General features: G+C 40.5%; 1 non-coding gene across 1 annotated transcript; it reads right to left on the minus strand.

Moving 5' to 3' along the window:
• Positions 1-3,091: 3,091 nt before the first annotated feature.
• On the minus strand, positions 3,092-3,199 carry LOC127742082 (small nucleolar RNA R71). Its single transcript, XR_008003270.1, has one exon. It is a non-coding gene; the product is annotated as a small nucleolar RNA R71 (small nucleolar RNA).
• Between the last annotated feature and the right edge of the window lie 3,678 nt (positions 3,200-6,877).

A 6,877-nucleotide genomic window follows, 5' to 3' on the forward strand; every position in this document is an offset into this window, starting at 1 on the left:
TTGCTAGTAACGTTGGTGAGCCAACTTTGGGCCATCAACGTTGCTTGTTATGCTTGGAGCGTTAGTGGGTGATGCCAGGGCATCTAGGCCAGTTTCACTGACCTTTTCTTTACTGTTTTAGGGTAGTTTCATGCATTTTCCTTGTGAATAAGGCAAGTTTTGGGTGAAAATACACTTACACCTTCATTTAAGCAACTATTGTGAATTTTGCATGATTTCATGAGATTTTTTGCCAGAATTGCATGATAACTTGATGATGCATAATCTCATGACTTTGGCTAGAGCTTTGATGCACTTTAATTGCTTGAATTCAGGACAAATGAAGCATGGAAGAACCACGTTAGCATTCACGTTAACTTAGTTAACGTGACTACTAACGTGGGATGGCAAAGAGCTTGCAATGTTAATGAGAAAAGTGATCACCAATAACGCCTGCGAAGCCATTCATAGCTTACGTTAAGAGCCACGTTAACTAAGTTAACGTGGCTCTTAACGTAGAAGAAAAAGAGGACTCCATGTTAACGAGAAACATGAACTCCAATAACGTTTCTCCTCAACGTTAGTGGTAAAAGTGAACACCACTAACGTTGGGAAACTAGGCAATGCCCCACGTTAAGAGTCACGTTAACTTAGTTAACGTGAACTCTAATGTGGAAGAGGATCAACAATGCCAACGTTAGTGACACTCACTTTTGTCACTAACGTTGGGAGATGTCTTCATTACTACGTTAAGAGCCACGTTAACTTAGTTAACGTGGGTTCTAACATAGGGACTTAAGGCAATTGGAGCGTTAGTGACAAAGGTGAGTGTCACTAACGCTCTCGAAGGTGATAGAGACCCACGTTAACAGCTACGTTAGTCAAGCTAACGTGAGATCTAACGTAGGGGTAAGAGGCAAGCAACGTTAATGGGAAAAGTGATTCCCATTAACGTTTGCGAAAAGGGGCACAAGCCAACGTTAATGGGAAAAGTGAGTCCCATTAACGTTGGCCAAGGATTGAGTAAGAAACGTTAGTATTCACGTTAATATTACTAACGTTGGAACTAACGTGGGTATATAAGGGTGGAACGTTAGTGGAAAAAGTGAATGCCACTAACGTTCTCGCACTCAAAATATTACCCAACGTTAATCTCACTAAATGCCCAAGCCTAATTCATATTTCTCTGCAAGCTGGGCCCACTAAAGATGAGAATTGCTTCAACTCAAGGTCCAGAGCTCACATCCAAGACTTGAAGAACTCACTAGAAGATCATGAGGAGTAGCATAAATAGGAGTAGTTTTGAACTAGAGAGAAGCTTAGCACTTTTGGGAACTACTCTCTGCATATTTACTTTTCTATACTTCTAGCATGGATTCTTCTTTTCTGCCATTTTTGATTCCTAGAGCTATGAATAACTAAACCCCTTTCATTGGGTTAGGGAGCTCTGTTGTAATTTGATGGATCAATTATAGTTTTCATTCTTCTTCTTCTTTCTTTTCTCTTGATCTTACTAGAAAGCTTTTGATCTTAATTCAATTGGTTAGTTGTTTTGGAAAAGAAACTCTCCATAATTGGATCTCCTTTGAACCTTGGAAAAGGGATGAGGAAATCATGCTAGAAATGCTTTCTCATGTTGGACCAAATTGGGGTTTGGATTGATATTGTGACATTTAATCCTCCCAACACTTTGATTTGGAAATACATGTGGTATAATCAGTGACCACACTTTCATCTCTTCCCATGAGCAATTAAATCAAGGAATTGGGTAATTGTTCAAGTTTAGAGAGATTGGATTGCTAAGGAATTGGGATCCAAGCACTTAAGATTGCCAAGGAGATTAATGAATGCATTGATTGAGGAAGAGATGAGAATGAACTTGATCCGGAGAATGCAACATCTCCTAAACCCAATGATCTCCCCATTTCTGATCTTACCCTTTTTATTTACTTTCTGCCATTTAATTTCCTGCTCATTATCCCAACTCCCCATTTAAGATTCTGCACTTTAATTTTTGTTATTTACTTTCTAGTCATTTAAATTTCTGCATCTCAGTCTCAATTCTGCTTAGCTCAACTAGCATATTCTTCTAACTAAAGTTGCTTGACCAATCAATCCCTGTGGGATTCGACCTCACTCTATTGTGAGTTTTACTTGACAACAATTCGGTATACTTGCCGAAGGGAAATTTGTTGCGAGACAAGTTTTCATGCATCAAGTTTATGGTGCCGTTGCCGGGGGTTGATTTTGAATCAACAATGATTAAGTTAGAAGATCACTAGATTGAGCATTTTTTTTTTATTTCGTTATTCGTTTTGTATTATTCAATCAATTTACCTTAGTTCGTTTTTAATTTCTTCCTCACCCCCTATACCCTCTCTATTTTCTGTTCTCTTTTTCTTAGTTGATCATAATTCAGCTCAGTAACCCACTAACTGTTTGATAAATTACATCACTCACACTAACTATTACTCTAACAAGAATAATCTTCACTATACCTCCTGCTGTGCAATCTGTTTGTTGTATGACAGGGAGAAGAGAAGATGTCTCAACATCCTTTGATTCAGAACCTGAAAGAACCCTTTGGAGATTAAGAAGGGAGGTAAGAGGAAAAAGGATTATTGGTGCTGAAGAAGAGGAAGAGTACTTCGAGCCCAACATGGAAGAGAATTTGGAGAACAATCATGAAGAAGAGGCTCATAATCATGCCAGAGAAGGCCATGCAAACCGGGCTGGGCAAGAAAGGAGGGTCTTAGGATTCTATATCAATCCTAATCCAGGAAACTGTGGAAGCAGCATTCAGAAGCCCACCATACATGCCAACAATTTCGAGCTAAAACCTCAGCTCATCACCCTGGTGCAGAATAATTGTTCATTTGGAGGAGGTGCTCAAGAAAATCCTAATCAACACTTGACCACCTTCTTGAGGATTTATGACACAGTGAAGTCCAATGGAGTCCACCCGGATGTCTATAGGCTGCTCTTGTTCCCTTTTTCACTAAGGGACAAGGCATCCAAATGGCTTGAATCCTTCCCAAAGGAAAGCTTAACTAATTGGGAAGAAGTGGTAAACAAGTTTTTAGCAAGATTTTATCCTCCTCAAAGGATCAATAGGCTAAGAACTGAGGTGTAGACTTTTAAACAACAAGATGGTGAGACACTTTATGAAGCATGGGAGAGATTCAAAGATTTGACAAGGAGATGCCCACCAGAGATGTTTAATGAGTGGGTTCAACTTCACATCTTCCATGAAGGTCTTTCCTATGAGTCAAAGAAGGCTGTGGATCATTCATCAAGAGGCTATTTAAATAAGAAGAAAACCATTGAAGAAGCCATAGATGTCATTGAAACAGTTGCCGAGAATGACTACTTCTATGCCTCCGAAAGAAGTAACACAAGAGGAGTAATGGAGATGAACCACATGGATGCACTGTTAGCCCAAAACAAGATAATCACCAAGCAGCTAGCAAATCTTACCAAGAAGGTGGAAGAGAACCAAGTTGCAGCAGCCATCACCTCATCACCAACTCAAGAAGGAGTAAACATAGGAGAAGAAGGTGACTGGGAGCAAGCCAACTATGTGGGAAACTCACCTAGACAAGTCCATGATCCATACTCCAAAACTTACAACTCTGGATGGAGGAATCACCCCAACTTTGGATGGGGAAATCAACAAGACCAAGGGTAAGATCAGAGACGCCACAACTTCAACTCCAACAACAATGCTACTCATCAAAACACCTCAAAGAGATATTACCAACATCCATCTAATTGATTTCTTTCTACCATATTATCTATCCAGATTTTATAGAATTCTGTTGCTTCTAGTCCGATTATTTCATTTATTAAATCTTAAGCACATTCCACCAAATTGTACACCACAAATATGAACTAATAAAGAGACCCGCGATTCCATAGAAAGACATCACGATTCCTTGTGGAAAAAAAAGAATTTGCTGAGACCTACACCTATTATGTGAAGGAAGTCTGAGCTTGATGCAAATGGCTAAAATATCTTCTGCTTTATATGAGTATCAAAAAAATAAAAGCAAAATAAGAGCATAATTTTTCCGCTATTTATTGAAAATAAAGGATTTCCCCCGCTGCAGTCAGTTTGATAATGATCGAGTGACATTGCTTCTTCGGTCCGAACCAAGGAATCCCTTAAATATGATTAAAAAAGGATCTTGTTTTATCGTTGATCAGAGATTTCTCAACCTTCTCAACCACCTAATCTCAACCCACCATCATTAACAGATGACAGGCTTTCAAAGATTGAGGCTCTACTTGAAAGTCTATGCAAGGACATTCAAGATAGTAAAGCCTTCCGGGAAGAAGTGCAATCCAACATGCAGAATCAAGATGCTGCCATCAAGAAACTGGAAACACAGGTTGGATTCATATTCAAGCAAGTTCCTGGACACAACAATAGCAGCAATATTAACTCAATGCCAAAGGAGGAATGTCAAGGCATCACCCTCAGAAGTAGAAAGTGTAACGACCTAACTTCTAGCATGTCTAGATCATACTAGAAATTGAATGTTACCAACTTGTTTTTCCTTTTCTGTATTATTAATTAATAAATATAAGCCTGTACGTTGTTAAAACACCGCAAAATTTACAAGTAATTTTTTTTAAAACAAGAATAATTTAAAGTCGCATACCCTCCATATATCAAGGGATAATTAAACATTCACATACATAAAACAAAAGATAACAGAATATGGAGTAACACACTATAATATACATCATGTTATAGAAGTGGCTCAGTTATATAAGCATATAGCTATAGTACAGCACCCCTAAGTCAGTGACTCATATAGTATGTACATATATGTACATAAGACGCCCCAGGGCCTGGCCTGACCAAAAGCCCCTAAGCTGGCACCCAGGCTAGCCTAACTCTATGATATGCCTATTCCCTCTAATCATGCTTACAAAAGTGAGGGAGACACTCTAATGTACTGAAGTTAGACTAGGCGTCTGAAAAAATATCCTCAATCCTGGTCCAGAGTACCTCACGGAAAACCACCGGGCGAATGGTGATGCTCACCTGCTGGCGCCTCGCTTGGCTCATCGTCAGCGCTGTCAGAGGAGATAACTATGAAGTTAGGATCATCCTCTGGATGTTCTTCTTCCTCGTCCTCTTCTTCTGCCGGAGTGATAGTAGAGGAACCACTGCTGGACACAGGAACCATAAAAGGATAGCTACCAAACAAAATACAGTCGGGAGAAGGAGGTGGCATCTGCTCCTCAGGATGAGGTATCCCAGGTCCGCCGGGGTGTAACCAAGATAAAGGAAAATCATAGGGTGCATCAGGATTAAAGTATGCTGTCCTAATAGGGTACTGGAAAGGTCTACCATGAACTACATAATTCCGGATACGAGGTACCGCACAGTAGATGTAATACTCGCCGCGCACCGGGTCCTCGTGGATGTACGGTGGATCAATCTCGTAGAATAGGACTCCTGTGTCCATCTGTAGAGGTGTAAGGGGTAAGAACTGGGGAGTTCTTAGTAAGGTCGGGGTTTACAGTTAAGTTCATTTATAATGTCCGTGGTCATAGAAGTATAAATAAATGTAGAGTAATATGTACATAACAGCAACATAAACTAACACATGAACAAGAGAGAAAATAGGAAGTAAATGCACATTCACACATTAATATGCAATCACACAGTTATGCTCAAACAAACAAGGAATAGAACAAGAACACAAGAAGATAAGCAATAAATAATGCACAAACAAGTATGATGCATGTCTATCCCTACTGCAAGTAATGAGCTCATTTGTCGGTTTCGACCCGCACCCGACGCAATCCGACCCTCCAAGTCAAATAGGGCCTTCCCAGAACTTAATCCCAGATTAAGTACCGCATACCCTCTACCAAGTGCTCTCGACTTGCAGGGCTGGTATTTGCTCAGGTCTCAATATACCGCAGGTATGCGAGTCAGGCCTCTACCAAGCATTCAGCTTGCAGGGCTGGTACTACTCTACCGCAGCCTATCTGGGAGGCAACATCACAATACAGGCGTCCCCGCACAACATTCACAAGCATTGCCCGAAGGCTCATAATTCACATATAACCATACTTTCCATCATGGTGGACGAAATTGTGATCAATGATATTGACTTTTTGGTCTTGTATGATTTTACTCTTAGGGCACTGTTTAATTCTTTCACAATCTCGTTCAACTAACCAGCAAGTGTACTGGGTCGTCCAAGTAATAACCTTACGTGAGTAAGGGTCGAATCCACAGAGATTGTTGGTATGAAGCAAGCTATGGTCACCTTGCAAATCTCAGTTAGGCAGATTAAAGTAGTTTATGGGTTTTCGAATAATTAATAAAAAAAAGAAGAAATAATAAAAAGGATAGAAATACTTATGCAGATTCATTAGTAGAGGTATCTTTTAAGTATATACAGCTGCTGCATGGCTCAAGGACGCCTGCTCTCCTACTGCTTCTACTCAATCCTTCTTACTCCTTTCCATGGCAAGCTTTGTATAGGGGTTCACCATCAACTGTGGCTACTTTCATTCCTCACGGGGAAATAACCTGTGCGGCTGTCACTCGCACAGCTAACCAGTCTGGAGGCATCACCCATGGCTGATAGCTACATCCCATCCTCGCAGTGAAAACTATGCTAACGCACTCTGTCACAGTACGGCTAATCACCGGTTGGTTCCCGCTCCTACTGGAATAGAATCCCTCTTTTGCGTCTGTCACCAACGCCCAGCAGGTTAAAGTTTGAAGCACGTCACGGTCATTCATGATCGGAATCCTACTCGGAACACCACAGACAAGGTTGGACTTTCCGGATCCAGATGAATGCCGCCAACTATCTAACTTATACCACAAAGATTCTGTTGGGGAATCTAAGAGATACACATTCAA

Source organism: Arachis duranensis, chromosome 9 (assembly GCF_000817695.3).
Source record: "Arachis duranensis cultivar V14167 chromosome 9, aradu.V14167.gnm2.J7QH, whole genome shotgun sequence".
Taxonomy (NCBI): Eukaryota; Viridiplantae; Streptophyta; class Magnoliopsida; order Fabales; family Fabaceae; genus Arachis; species Arachis duranensis.